Raw genomic sequence first — 15,870 nt, 5'->3', positions numbered from 1 at the left:
AGTGTGGGTCTGATGATGAAGGGTTTTCTTGGCAGATATGGTACTTGAACAGAGGAGTTTAGTGGAAAATGTTTTCTTGAAAAAATATTTAATTCTTAATCAGAATATTCAAACCACTCCTCTCTATGGAAAATAAAAACCTACATTACAAAATTGACTTCACCTTCATTATTTTCTAGTTACAGAATATGAGTCAAAAAGATGGTCTGTGGCATGTTCTAAAAGACCAGTCTCTAACATGAAGAGTTAAAAGACATTAAGTTCAAATACATGAAGGAGTCCAATGTTTCTCAGCATTAAGGAAGAGTTTAGTGGAAACTGACATGGACAGCATGGTCAAAATATCTTATTTCCAGTCATAGCATTACCCCAGTTGGCAGGCTCAAATTTAGTGACAAAATTCACCTATCCAGGCTCTAGTTCCTTATTTTTTAAGTGAGAAGGGCAAAGTATATGACTTAATGCCCTATGAGTAGGAGTCTAATCCAACTGTCTTAGACCATGTTGGATTCACTATATCCCTGGTCCATAAGACCCTTAACAGACTCTTCACCCTCATCTCATATCCGCGGGCTCCTTATGGACTCAGCTCCAACCTCATGGACCTCCTTCTGTTCACTCCAAAACACCAAGATCACACCAACTTAGCATCTTTCCGTGGGTGATTTGCTCTGCTAGCATGGACAGTCCCTGCATCAGAACCTCGTTGGCTCTTTTTTGTCATTCAAGTTGCTGGTTCACCTTTTCAATTACGTCTTCAGTGAGCCTGTTCCCAGCATCTCCAGCATCTCTTTTCCTCACCCCAGCACTAAGTTTTCATCAACCAGGATTTATTATCACCTAGCACAATCTGACATTTTCTCATGTGCTCACTGTATATAATCAGTCTACCCTCACTAAGTATGAACCCCATGAAAGTGAGACATTCTCTATCTTATTCATTATTGGATCTCCAGTGCCAATGTAAGAGCAACTCAGTGAATAAATTCAAGAAATCTAGGACTCTCAATAACAAAGAGACAAAAACAAAGTCTTAGAATGGAAAAGTAGTAGAGTTTCTTTGTCATTTCCAGGAGCAGAGAAATTGCTCTTAATGTTCCAGTTCCCCTTTCTTACTCAATTTAGTGTTTTTGGAGCAAAGGTCTGAGTGATTATGCATGGACTCATGGGTAGGTTTGTGCATCTTTTCTCTTCTACAGAACTTCTCTGTCTTGGTGACAAGCTGCGAATCTTTAGCTTGTGTGTTTATTCTGTCTCATAATTAGAAAAAAAGCCTGTGCAGTGAAGGAGAGCAGCACTTCAATGCTGAGGACAGCTGTGCAGCTCTGGATCTGCAGATTCTGAGTTTCAAGATCTGAGGAAAGAGAAGTTCAGTTTGGTGCACCAGACTGAGACACTCAGGATGCTGCACCCTATGCGAACTCTCTGACAGCAAGAAAAACTCCAAGAGTACCATTACAACAGCTTAGACTTTAACTGATGCTGATTTGATACTGGCTGCTACCTGCTGAAAGGGGTCTCTTCTCTCTTAATAGAACTCTGTACCATTCTAGACCACACTAGGCATCTGTCCTAGGTTTCTGGCCAGACAAAGCCAAACCTCTGAGGCTTGAGGAAGCTGCGTGGAGTTTCTGGGTGGGACAGCTGTAGAAGCTGCTCCTCCCAGCTCCAAAGGGACAAGTGATGCTTAAATCACAGCTGCGTCCTCAAGAGCCAAGGCAGGGTCCCCACCCAGGTGAGTCACCTGGGAATAGGGTTGAATAATTAGGAATGACTTTGGTGAAGTCAGAGGAAAGGGGTAGAGTGTCATCACCTGGATTCAGAAGGGAGGAACAGTCCTCCTCATGTGAGGAACCATCTCATCATGCCCAAGACCCAGGGATAGAGATTGGCTTCGTTGTTCTTAATGATTAATGAACTTTGACTTTCCCTTCCCCCTCCAACCAGTTATAACCTTCAGACTTGTGAAAAGATACCCTGGCTCTCTCTCAAATTCCTCTACTCACTCCCCATAGCTCTTATATTGAGTATCTTGCAGGACTAGTGATGTTTCAATCTATCATAAAGAGATTATAGGGTCAGAGATTTGGGCACTTCTTTGCTTCAGTTTTCAGTCATGAAACTCTTCCATAAGCATTACTAACATCTCTCTTGCTGCAGCATCCGCCTGTTTTGACTATCTTATTTATTGTGAAGAAGCAAAATAATGAACATCATATTCTTCGTGATACTTGAAAACAAATAAACAATTCTCTGTCTCCACCAAATTTCATGAGAATCTGTGCTCCCCGAATGATGATATTTCTGGTCATTCTTTTTTTGAACTCTAATTCTTTGTGTAATTTTTATGGTGGATAGATCAGAAGTGTACATCCTACTTTTATAACTTCCTCAGCTTTCTTAGAACAGCCAACGATTTCTTTTCAAATGTTCATGTACCTTTCTGACACTCTGGAACTGGAAATGTACTCCTAACTCACATTCATCTTGAATTTGAATCTTGGGTCTCTTCCTGTCATACAGCCTCACTGAATTCTTCCCCAAACAGATTTCCTGCCATGAGCAGAGTTATTGGAAATGCACTCTTGACTTTTTTCCCTGACTCTCACAGGTGAGCAACTTTCCCAGAGCTCCATGTATCTAAGTAAATATTTTGCTTCTTTCTGCCAAATATGCTTGCCTGATTCTTTTATGACCATCATTAACTACATTCTGTCCTTAGGTATGTTGTCCTTGTCCCAACTTAATTTTCTTTTAATTTTCAGACAAAATTTGTTAAGTTTTCTTACTAATTTTTTTCTTGGAGGTTTTAGCATGCTCAGCCACCTAACACTGCTGGGGTTATTCCAGCTTAGATTTATAGTCTCAGCATAATTATTACAGTAGTACTTTTAAAGACCCCCAGTGGATGTCTGTAACCATGAATAGTACTGAACCTATATACATATGTATTGTTTTCTATATCTATATACCATGATTAGGTTTAATTTATAAATTAGGCACAGTGAAAAAGTAACAACAGTAATTAGCAATAAAGTAGAACAATTATAAAAATAGATGATAATGAAATTTCCTGCATCACTACTCTTGTACTTTGTAGCTAATAATAAAAACAATGTGGGTTTCTTAAACACAAGCCCTTCAACATTTTAATAGTCAATCTCATAACTGAGATAGCTGAGTGACCAACAGGTAGATAGTGCATACAGCATGAAGATGCTGGACAAAGAGTTAATTCACAACCCAACTGAACAGAACAGGATAGTTTGAGATTTCATCACACTACTAAGCCCACCATTGAAAACCAATAAATTGTTTATTCCTGGAATTTTCAATTTAATATTTTGGATGGCGACTGATCACAGGTAACCATGGAAAATGAAGTCATGGATATGAGAGGATTTCTGTATTGAGTTTCCTGTTACTCTCAGGAGCATATTGCTTTGGACGGCAAATGATATGGCCTTCCCACTGACCTTTCCAACTGTCTCAACCACTTCAGCACCTCACTGAGGGCACCTCAGTTTCTTCTAGAACTTCAGTTAGAGACTTTACATCATCTTCCCTTCGGGACTAGATTTTGGTGGTCTAGAAAACAAGAGTCTGGCCCCTGGAAGAGTGCTGTGGCACTGACTAGGACATTAGGTTGACCCTCTCTCTTAGCTAATAGGTCCCATGAGGGCTACAAGACGCTTTCTCTGATTCTGTGCTTACATCATGGAGATGCAACAGAGTGTAGCAAATAAAAACTGGAAATTTGGAGCAGTTTGGTGAAGTGCAAATCTTGGTTATGTCACTTATGTTATATTCTTGGGCTATATAAGTCCAGGTACATCTTCTTGATCAAGAGATATCTGAAATATGGAGTATTTATACATTCATGGATCTAGCATTCACAAAGCTGAATTTGTGATCTAATACTTGTGTATTTTCCATGTCACAAGATCAACATTGTAAGAACGTGACATGGGCAACTCAGCTCTCAGCCAGTTTGTCATATCATGCTAAGCCATGGGCACCGAGCCTGGGACATCTATTTAGCACTAAGACTTCCTCCTTCAGGATCCAACAGCTATTTCCTCTCTGGATGCTTAATGTATGTTGAACTGTGTCATTCATTTTTTTTTTCATTCACAAAGTGTGAGTTCTTTATGAAGTTCTCAGGCACACTGAGGTATGGTCTACAGGATCTAAAGAAAATAAAGTTCACCCCATCCTTAACCAGTCCAATATCAAGCTGGAGATAACAGAAGTATGCATACCAAAATTAAATGTCCATGCAAGGCATGAACCAAGAACTATTACCAAAAAAAAAAAAATAATGATTATATGTCAAATGAATAGGACCTCATAAAAGATCTACAGAAGAAATCACTAAAGAATGAAGATGCCAAAGAACTCAAGACCTAGAAGATGGAAGCCATGGATTCTGGGGTGGGAGATAAATTTTAGATATGCACTAAACCTCAGATGTAGACTAAATCAAGTATCTGGCATCCACCTTGATTCCTAGAAAGCCAAATAGCTGAGTTTCTACTTTAGTATCACTGTTTAGGGTCCTGAAACTGTAAATGATCAGCAATTCTGTGATTGTGTAGGTTAAAATCATATCTAGTGAGCACAACACCCTAGTAAGCTGATGAAGGTATGTGATTCAGATTTTTTTTAATAGAGTTAACATTTTTTAAAATTTTGCTAAGCAAATACATTAGAAAGGACAAACATTTACTTTCATTTCTTTTACAATCCTTTCATTTCATAAAAGGATATTTTGACACCAAAAAGTAGATAAGACCTAATCAGACTTACTTTTAACATCTCAATATTCACTTTCAAATATGGATGAGTACTCTAAATATCACCATAGTTCAAAAGATATTTGCTTTATGTGCTAGTAACACATAACAATTTTGCTTTAAAATTAATTAGTAAAGCATTGTACTTTTATAATCAATGTTAGTATACAGTACTAGTCTATTTAAATTGACTGATACTATGTTAATATATACATACATTAATTGGTATAGTTAGTATATAAAACATACTTGTGACAAAATTAAAATGCTTTACTGATTCTGTCTATAATAGCTAGTAATTTTTGTAAAGTTAATTTTATAACTTTCTAATGGCTATAAATAGAGTGTGATAGATAACATACCTGTTAAAATTCATTTTCTAGTAAATTAGGGAGAAATTACATCTTCTCAAACTTATACGTTAATAAACAATTATTAATAGTGGCAGATAATAGAGATTAGGTTTGTTATAATTCTAATCTTTATGTAAAAATATAATGCACTAGTAGAAAACTTTTCCTGAGTTAATAGACTCTTCACACAAATGTGATTCATCTACATCTAATACAATGGATATTTAGACAAGCAGAAACAATCATCAGTCTTATTTTTAAATTTGACAACATTTAGCATTAATAATGAATTTCACCTAGGTTTCTCCTTATCTAGGTTCTGAGGAATTTCAAACAGTAATCACTGAAATAAAATCTAAACAGGGAAATATTTACGTAATGGGAAAATCAGGGAAGAATAGCGCTGCATAAAGCTCATTGTCCATGGAACAAACATGAAGATGCATCCAATGATTTAAGACATCACAAGGATCAGATGCCCTTTTAACACGTGCACTCTGAAAGAAATCCTAGGGCAGAATAATGTAAAAATAACGAATGATCAACAGAAAGATGGTGAATGAGCCACAGAGTTGAGTCTTTGTAGCCACAGACAAGCACTTTGGTGGAAAAATAGAACAATAGCTAATTCATGTTTAAAAAATAACTGCTTGATAAGAATGTCTTCCCCCTCTACTTTATAGATAGTAGTGCCAATGGCATAAGACCTCCTGCCACCAAAGACTCACTCCTGCCTACAGGGAGGTCAATTTATGGGCTGAACCCTGTTAGTATGTCTGTTTAAGAGCCAGCATACTGAGGGGAATTCTGACATGGTCTTTTATCTGGAAATCCAATGACATTGTCTCATGTACACATTTCAATATTTAAATTTTAAGAACAATATTTTCTTCTCGAGTGATGGTAAGAAGTAGCATAGATGTGTAGAGTACTGGAAATAAACTAAATGAGGGCAAAGATCTTGGATTAGCTTTTGAAGCTAGTCAGAAAAGAACTTCAAGTGTTTTTCCTTCAATAATCATTTACTGAGAACCTATGCAGCACCACACCTACAGTCACATCACCTGGATTCAAATCCTAGCCGTCACTTATTGGCTATATGATCTTGGATTTGTTTTTAATTGTCCCTCAATTTTCTCATCTGTAAAATAGTATTAATCAAAATATTCAACATGATAGGGGTGGTTTTCAGATCCCGTGAGTTAGGATTTGTAAAGCACTTGAAATCTTGCCTGGCACATGTTATATAGTGTCTGTTATATTAAAATACCAGGCACTATTCTAGGCTCTAGGGATAAAACATGGCACAACGAGCCTTTTGTAAGGTTATTTCAAAGAAATTTCATCATCACCATCAACCAAATCTTCAAGTCCAGCTGTTGAACAGGACATAATTTATTATTTTAGTCAATTAGAGAGAAAGGAAAGCTAATAATGTTGTAGCTCCTTTCCCATACCCCATACAGAAAAATAAAACAATAGCAAAAAAAAATTTTTTTAAAAACAAACCTCAGTTGAAATGAGTGAATGATGATTAAATGTTGATTGAATAGAATTAGATTGAAAAACAAGTTAAGAAGACAGAATCGTGCTGTGCCATGGGAGAAACAGTAAAGAAAGCAGGGCATAGAACAAGTCCATCTGCTTTAGGAGAGTTAATGAGGGTGCAAACAAAGAGCAGGACCATACTGTGATGGGTTGGGTGACCCTGGTGGTCTTCAAAAGAACAAACTCAGTGGGAGGATCAGGGAACCCAGATGACTGGAGGTTAAAGAGACTGCTCTCTGGGGAAATTGGAAGGCCAAGGGTAGGAAACATGTACGATGAAACATGGAGATGCTAGCAAAGTAAAAAAAAAAAAAGTCTCTACAACAGAGACACCCAAGTGATTATAAAGAAGGCACTGGAGGAAGAGAAATTGAAAATACGTAGAAAACAAGTATATAATTGATGAAGATCAAAGAGCAGGCGAAAGAGGGTGAAATTGAGAACTCTGACATAGGAACCGTGAAGTGGAACAGAAAGCACATGAGGACTCAAATCAGATGCTCTTGGTTTTCCTGGGAAAGAGTAGAAAGAATCAGGATTATGGAAGGATCTTTGGGCATTTAAGGAACATGGAAAAGTTTAGAACTGCTACTGTGGGGAATATGATATGGCATTAGCTCAACATGAATAAAAGGATATCCAATTAAACCTGGACATACAACTGAATTCAGGTGGCAAGGATTTGTGATTTCCAGTATTTCCAATAATAATCCATTTTCCAGAATCGTTTGCTATGTTACACATAGGAATCACAAGCTTGGAAGAGCTAAGTATGGAGGGAAAGGATTTTCATCCTAAAAGATTTTCCCAGTCTGGGAATCAATAAAATACAGAGAGAGGTGTTGGCAGATTTGGGGAACAGGTACAGAATGAGTAACTAGAGGGTATGGTGAAGACATACAGTGGCTTGGTGGGCATAGGGTGGAGTGACAGGACATTATTATCAGAACATTCAGGGAGTGTAAGATCCTTGAGGTGGCAGAGGGAAAGGCACGGCAGAGTAAGTCTTGAAAAATGTACAAAAGGAAAGGAAGGAAAAAAGTTAGAGAAGCTCAGAGAGAGAACCCTTAGAAAGGTAGAAAGACAAAATACAGCCATATCATGTAGATCAAGAAGTAAGCGTTTAATAAAGAAGGAAGAATTGACATGGTATGTTTATAAATAATAATTTTTCTAAATATGCAAAAATATATAATAACAACTATTGGATGCTAGTTATGAACAAGCACAGTGCTGACAGCTTCTCAGGCGCTGCCCTGTTAAAGCTTCTCAACAACCCAATGAGACAAGTACTATGGTTGATACCTCATAGTTGAAGAAAATGAGGCATAGCTGTGTGAAACAACTTATCCAAGGTCATATAGCCTGAGCTTGTACATTGACCCTGGACAGCTTCCCACTTTAATAACAAGGTTATTTCTGAAACCATCTTCATACTATTGCAATTGTTTTTTTGCAAATACAGCCTCATGTGCATGAATTATCTTTATTACATTTCAGGAAAGAGAGTATAGCATTCAAGGAAGATTGACACCAACAAGTCACTGTTGAATTTGTCCATTAGAAGACTGTTAGAAATGGATGGCAAAACAGGGAAGAAGGAATGCAAAGAACACATTTCTGAGAGACAAGGCTGGGATGGGAGTAATGGAGGCCCAAGGAATTGGGTTAGGAAGAAGGGGTTTGGAGCTTGGCACAAATGAGTTGAAATCCACGCTGCGTTGGTTAATTGTGTGGGCTTGGATAAATTATTTCTCATTAATTTTCATTTTCATTGGGTATCAAAGATAATGACAATAGTACCTATTTCAATAAGATTGTTCTGAGAATTAAACAACACAATTCCTATACATATTTTTGTTCCATTTTTGGCTTATAATACACACTCAATAATGTTCTTACTATACAAATCACATACACAGAATGGTTAGCCATAGTGTGATGTTGTTAACTTTCTTTTTAAAATTCTATTCTACCTAGGCATTTATGCTGCAGCCATGTTTTGATTATCCTCCTACCACCTCTTTGCTCTCGGGTTTCTTGAGTTAATGGAACCTAGATTACATTTCAGACAACTTTTTTTAATATATTAGTTTGTTTCTCAGATAAAACTTTGGGAGGTAAAGTATAGCAAATTTACCTCCCCTAGGTAGGAAACGTTGGGTTCAAGTTAAACATTCTGTTTTATAGAAAACTACGAATACGCACAATACAGATAATCATTTCTCAAATAGCTAATATTGAATAGAACACATTTGAGCACTCTTTAGTAATTTGAAAGGTCAATTTAGGATATTTACTGTGCTCATTATCTAGGCATCATCTTTATAGGCATTTGCTTTCATCTTCCCATAGAAGTGCAGAACACCAGTTATACTCCTCCTAACAGAGAACATCTGACTTCTGTAGAGACCAGTATATAAACACAGATTCACATGAACATTGAGTTCAAAAAGGTAAAGTCACTAGAACCCTAAAAATTACAGAAGGGAAATTGACTATATTCATTTAGGGCCAATATTTGGAATTAAGGAAATACCTGGAGTCACCAGTAAACTTTGGGGATCAGCACTAACCTGACTGGTTCTTCTTCCAGAATGGGGCAGTGTGAGTTGCTCTAGGTATGGTTGAAACAAAGGATGGCCAAGAAATAAGCACATCTGTTACACTCATTGAGTCGTCAGAATTCAAGTTTTGGAACTAGAGGTTAAGTCTTAGATAAACTACACTTTTCAAAAAAAAAAATCCTTATTAAGGATCTCTACACACAAGACTAATTTCTCAGAGTCCTAAACAAAATTGGGTCTGAAATCAATATAGTCACTGTTAAAAAGGATTTGAGGATTGAATCAGAGAATAGGATTTGGCTCCTAGGACACAAACCATGCTATTAATCCCGGAGAAAGGATTTGCCCATTTAAAGGATTATAAATTTTTGAAAAGCATATTCTGTTGATAATACTTTTCGTTTCCTGCAAACATAATTACTGAGGAATATTTTCATTGTGATTAGAATGGGACAATGTTTTCATTGTTGTTGTTTTCATTTCCTTTATTTCAAAGGGTACCAAATTTCAAAATAATCTGACTTGTAGTCTCCTGGTCCCAAACGGCTATGCATCCAAAGACTTAGGTAAATAAACAGAATAAAGCCCACCAGCAAACCAAAAAAAAAAAAAATTATATCTAAAAGACAGTCACCTTGACTTCTCTTTTAACAAGAGGAAGAAAATATCTGCATTCTAGGTGACAAAGTCAGACTAAGTGGCGGGTGCTGTCACATCCTGGCTCCTGCCCACTCTGAACTCATGTTGAGTGAATGAAACAGATGGTTGTAGATCATATTGAAATACAGTTTTTTTTTCAAATAATAGGATAATTCACTGGTTATGGAATTCCCTTGATGGATCTGACTCTCAAAAAACTACATGTCTGGCTCTGAGGAGAAAGAGAAAAGGAAAGCAAGCTGGAGAAACATTTGAGGTCATATAACACTTTGTGTTCCATGTTCTCAAGGCCTCCCTCTGTGCACAGACCTCACTTTGAAATTATCACCAGTCATAGGCTTAGAAAATCCATTCACCAGAGACCATGCCTAATTCTTTGTTCTAAAATCCAGATGTTTTTTTTTTCCAAAAAAGCAATCATCATCATCGTCATCATCATTATATAATGATTATTACTTTTATTACTTATACAAACTCAGCATAGGACCATCTCCGTAATACAACAATAAAGATTTGACGCTCTTCTGAATTTTCCAGTCCTGAATTTTTCTCTGTTTCAAAGGGCCCACCCCATCATTTCTGAAAAAGAACAGGGGGATGGAGTTGGGGAAGGAGCCTGGCAGGGTCACAGCATAATGCTATTAAGTCTGAATTCTCCCATGACGGATCCCTCACTGGGAAAGACAATCACATGCAAAGGGATGACAACCTCACGAGGCAATAGCCTCCTGGGAGATCCTGTGCCACCATGTACAGGTCATTAATTTGATTACCCTTCAGGGAAAGAGCCAAACTTCAGGGGCCCTCTCAGAATCAAACCAACCCTTTCAAAGTTTGCTCATCTCTAATGAACTGGGTCTTTTCAGCCACCATCTAACCATATGATCTCCTTAATTCTTGGTCACTTATATAAGGACAAAGATAAATGTGGTTCTTCCTAGCTGCTTGTAAACTAAGTTCAAGACTGAATTAATAGGAATAGAAAGTCTTCTTGTTCATATAAAGGATTGGGAGAAAACATCACACATTTGGCACTTGCCAGCTCCTGCCAAAATGTACACAGTGTGTCCTACACTGACAAGGATTCAAGAATAGCAGAGAATAATAATGAATACTGGGACTTCAAGCTCCTAAGATAGTGAACTTCATCCAGTTAATAATTTGGCAGTAGCTAGGATATTCTAAAATTCAAATAATAATCAGCAGGAGGTAGCATATTCCAAAATTTAAAACAGGCTTAGATGTTAAAAGAATTTTTCAAATTTCTTGAGTCCATCATCTACTCAGTAACATATGACAACTATTTTATTTCTTAAAACAAAGGTTGAAATATCTCTGATCAACTTATGTTCTTATCAAGCTTTCATTTGTATTAAGAATATAAGGAGTAATGAAGGATTGAGAATCTAAGACCAAACAGCAAAGATTTAGGCTACCGAAGAAAGACATCTTACTTGAAAATGCTTAGAAAAGTGGATGTTTCATAGTGATTGAGAATCTTGACCTAACAGAAAATGAGGGTTCCCCATCTGTTAAATTAACATTTTACAATGTATCATTATCCCTCATTTGTGATACATTTATAGTTACTTGACATTCTCCACCTGTGTCGGTCAGCTTTCCATAACTATGACAAAATTCCTGAGAAAATCAACTTAAAAAAGGAAAGATTCATTTTAGATCACTGTTTCAGAGGGAGCATATGGTTAGGCAAAGCTACTCACCTTGTGACAAACAGGAAGCAGAGAGAGGGGGAGAGAGAGAGAGAGAGAGAGAGAGAGAGAGAGAGAGAGAGAGAGAGAGAGAGAGAGAGACGGGGCACAAACAAGGAGCAGGGGACAAAATAAACCCCTCAAAGACATGCATTCCACCAGTGACCTCCTTCCAACAAGTAGGCCCTACCTCCTAATGTTTCTGCCAACTCCCAATAGTACCATCACCTGGGGATCAGCCCTTTAGCACATGGCCTTTGGGGGACATTTAAAATCAAAACCATAACACCTCTTAAATATACCTTGGGTATAGAATAATGTGAATTTAAAATAAAGGGACAAAAAATACTTGCCTTGCTATTCTGCCATGAGGACTTCATAATTTAATGGGTGTAAAATAGCACCCATAGAGCAAAGGAATACAGGAGATCTCAAAGGTGGTTATTCCAGACCCAAACACAGCTGAAAGACAGAGACTGAGTAGGGTGAGTTGAAATTGACAATACATGAAAGAATTGATCAGGAACAACTTTTCCAGGGAATCTTGAGGTTTAAGCTGATTTGAGAGTGTAACATCACCAGTGGATAGAACAGGGAAGCCATTCCTATGAAAACAAAGGAGGTTAAGGCAATGAATTCAAATCCATTTTCTCTTCTTGTTTTGTTTCTTTAGCCTTAATTTCAACCCAAACCCATCTTCCTAGTAAGTGGAGGAAGAACAGATATTGCTTCAGTAGTGAATTCAAAGAAATCACGTGGTTTGTTAGGTACTGCAAAATATTTCTGTTAGTTACAAGCAAGCCAAATCAGATCAAACTGTTCAAACCCAACTTGAATTCTTATAATATAAGAAAATAGATTTGGGTTTAGGGAAAAGTTTACCAATTGCTTTTATATATTTTTTAATCTTTCTTTGCATCCCAGTAAGTGCCTTTACTACATAGCTTGATTATTCCTTTCAATAAATTCTTTAATAGACAAAAATAATTCACAAGTCAAAAAAATCTTCAGGTGGCTAACTTGCCTTTAAGACTAATCTCTTCCTATTTTGATTTTTCAAAAAAAAATTCCTCTCAGTCCTCTGATCTAGGCTGTATAAATTCAGAATAAAACTTAAACTTAATCAAGTCCACAAATGCTCACTGTCAACCTGATGTTCCAGTTACTTATGTATTAAAAACTAGAGATTAACGACGATGTCAAGCTCTGCTGTTAACTTGCCAGACTGTGGCCCCTGGACCAAGTCCTTTACATGCATAAATTTATTTAATCCTTATAGCAACACTAACCAGGGTTTCCAATTTCCCAATAGATTTCAATCTTTGGGAATTGGAAACAAGAAATCAGAATTCCTAGGAGCTCTTGGGAATTTTCCAAATCATTGGTTATTTTGTATTTTCTAGTATTTACCAAGGAAAATATAGTAGTTGGTATTTTAGTAGTTGTTTGGTTTAGTGGGTTGGATGTTTTATGTGTGTTATATGTGTGTGTGTTTGTGTGTAGGGGGGTGTTGTAGTTGTTTGCTGCTTTTTTAGTGTTTTAGTAGTATTTACAAAGAACTTTGGACTATAGCAAATATTCAAAAACTGGTAACTGCCAGCAAAAATTATTGGATAATGCTAGAAAATCTAACATTTGGATCTTCAGCAAAATTAACAATAATACACAGAACCGTGTGTCAGATGGCTAATTTAAGGAGTTATTTTGCATCTAAACATGTTATGTCTTGGAACACCACTCGTGGGCTTTGTGTAAAGTACACCATCCATACAGACTTGCTGAAATTTATTTTACTCACAAGAACAACTCACCATTAGTCACAGAGAGGATCACAAACAAGTGCTTGTAACATGGTTTATTAGTTTTCTATTACTGTGTAACAAATGGCCACAAATTTAGCCATTTAAAACAACAAAAAAACGTATTATGTCATAGTTTCTGTAGGTCAGGGGCCACTGGACCAAAATCTAAATGTCAGCTGAGGCCACAGTACCCATGAAGGGCTCAGGAGCTTCTCCAAGCTCATTGGCTGTTGGAAGAATAACACATTCTTTGGAGGCAGGACTCAGGTTCCCATTTTCCCTCCAGCTATTGGCTGGAGACCTGGCTCAGCAACTAGAGTCTTCCCACAGTTCCTTGCCAGATGGCTTCCACAGTCAGTTCGCAACCTGGGTACTTTTTATCTTTTCCTAGGCAAGTTGGAGTGTGATCAGCAAGAGAAAACTCTCAGCTTTTAAAAGGCTCACCTGACCAGGTCCATATAAATAAACTCCCTATCCTAATCAAATCAGTCAATTGATTTGGTTCATTGTTTACAGCCCCCAAATCCCTTTACAGCAGTACACAGATTAGTGTTTGATGGAATAACTGAAGGAAGGTCTGTGTGTTGTCGGAGGAGGCCTGGAATCTCAAGGTCATCTTAGAAGTTTGCCTCCCCCAACTTTGCCACGACCATAGCCACAAATGTTGGCCACTTGTATGATAGCAATGTTTTAGGAGACACATTTAAAAAGGAAAAAGTACTCGATAAATTTTTATAATGTATTTTATGTAACTCAGCATATCCCCAATGTTATCATTTCAATATGTAATCAGATATCTTAACCTTTTTTTCCCAAAAAGCAAAATTTTTAAAATCTGACACATACTTTACATGTAGAGCACATCTCATTCAAGCTAACCACATTTCAAGCACTCAGGAACCATCCACGATACAGAGGATTGAACAGGATAGAACTGCAGCTACCCTCCCCTCGCAGAGTCCTTTCCTATCCCAGAAATGTCTGCATTAACTTTCACTCTGCATCTCCTGTTCTTGCTTTCAATGTGACATCTGGAAGCATCTTAAAGCTTATAACTTTTTGGTTGATTAATAAATTTTAATTATCAGGGGAGATTTGTGATAAGTCATCCTGATCTCTTCACTGAGTTTTTTTTAATGGCATACAAAATTCAGGAAAGCACAATTTCCTAAGAAATTCTGGAAAGGAACTTCTACGTGAAAATACTAGTATGAGATATATACTATAGAAAGTAACCCTGAGGCTCAGAGAGTTCAAATTATGAAACAAAATCACACCATTATCTTTTTGCCTGTTATATTGTATTACTAATTCTTGTGTAATGGGAAGGTCAAACCATTCTTCACTCCTCATTTCCAGAATGTTGGAAGTTATTTTTTTGTCTAAGACTTTAATCATAGGCACAATTATGAACAGTATTTTCACACTTCAGCTAAATTTTACAAGTGTAGAGGAACATCTAGAACTAAGTTTGGAGGTAAGTGCTGTAGACTGTGGAATTATTCTACTTAAGAACATCAGGGTGAACCCCCATAATCAATGGCCAGTGACTTTGCAACAAGGGGCCAAGACAATTCAATGAGGGCAAGAATAATTTTTTCAACAAATAGTGCTGGGACAACTAGTTATTCATGTAAAAGAGAAAAAAAGTAGACCCCTATGTACAAAAATTAACTATATATATACAAATATTACTATATACAAAAATCAACTCAAAATGTATTAATGACCCAAATATAAATGCCAATTGTGTAAAATTCTTAGGAGAAAACAGATGTACATATCCATACACTTTGATTAGGCAAAGATTTCTTAGATATTCAAAAGTATAAGCAACCAATGGGAAGAAAAAAATAATAGATTGAATTTCAAGAAAACTAAAACTTATAACCAACAGAATGGGGAAAAAATTTGCAAATAAAATATCTAATGAGGGTGTAATATTCAGAACATGTAAAGAGTTATTACAAATAGACAATAAAAAGACAAATAATTAAACAATAGGCCAAGGATTTGAGCAGACATTTCCTTAAAGAAGATATATGAATACCACTAAGCACATGCAAATGTATTCTCCGTCATTGGTCATTAGGTTCATGCAAATCAAAACCACAGTGAGTTTCCACATCATATATACTAGGATGGCTATAATGACGATAATAACAATAATAATAATAATAAGAAGAAGAAGAAGAATAAAAAATGTGGCAAATTTGAAACTTCCACACGTTGCTAGGGGATTGTAAAATGGCATAGTCACTTTGGGAAACAATTTGGCAATTCCTCAAGAAGTTTATGTCTTTGAAACCTTTCTTGGTACACATATTTTTATGAAAGAGTCTTTTAAAGAGTGGCTAGTGACCAGAGCATTTTAAAGGTAAAATAAGTTCAGCTGAAATCAAAGGTCAACCCAACTAATTCAGAGAGAAGAG

At 36.7% G+C, this 15,870-nt stretch overlaps 1 long non-coding RNA gene across 8 annotated transcripts in view; it reads right to left on the bottom strand.

Moving 5' to 3' along the window:
- Window positions 1-9,381, bottom strand: part of LOC120886630 (uncharacterized) — a 48,157-nt gene extending 38,776 nt beyond the window's left edge. For all 8 annotated transcript variants that reach the window (XR_013438879.1, XR_013438878.1, XR_013438876.1 and 5 more), the window contains exon 1: window positions 9,274-9,381. This is a non-coding gene — a long non-coding RNA (uncharacterized LOC120886630). The remainder of the gene's footprint in view (window positions 1-9,273) is intronic.
- Window positions 9,382-15,870: the final 6,489 nt, after the last annotated feature.

The sequence above is a fragment of the Ictidomys tridecemlineatus genome, chromosome 5, assembly GCF_052094955.1.
Source record: "Ictidomys tridecemlineatus isolate mIctTri1 chromosome 5, mIctTri1.hap1, whole genome shotgun sequence".
In the NCBI taxonomy this organism is placed as follows: Eukaryota; Metazoa; Chordata; class Mammalia; order Rodentia; family Sciuridae; genus Ictidomys; species Ictidomys tridecemlineatus.
The sequence above is the reverse complement of the archived record's forward strand: the minus strand, read 5'-3'. Positions and strand labels throughout refer to the sequence as shown.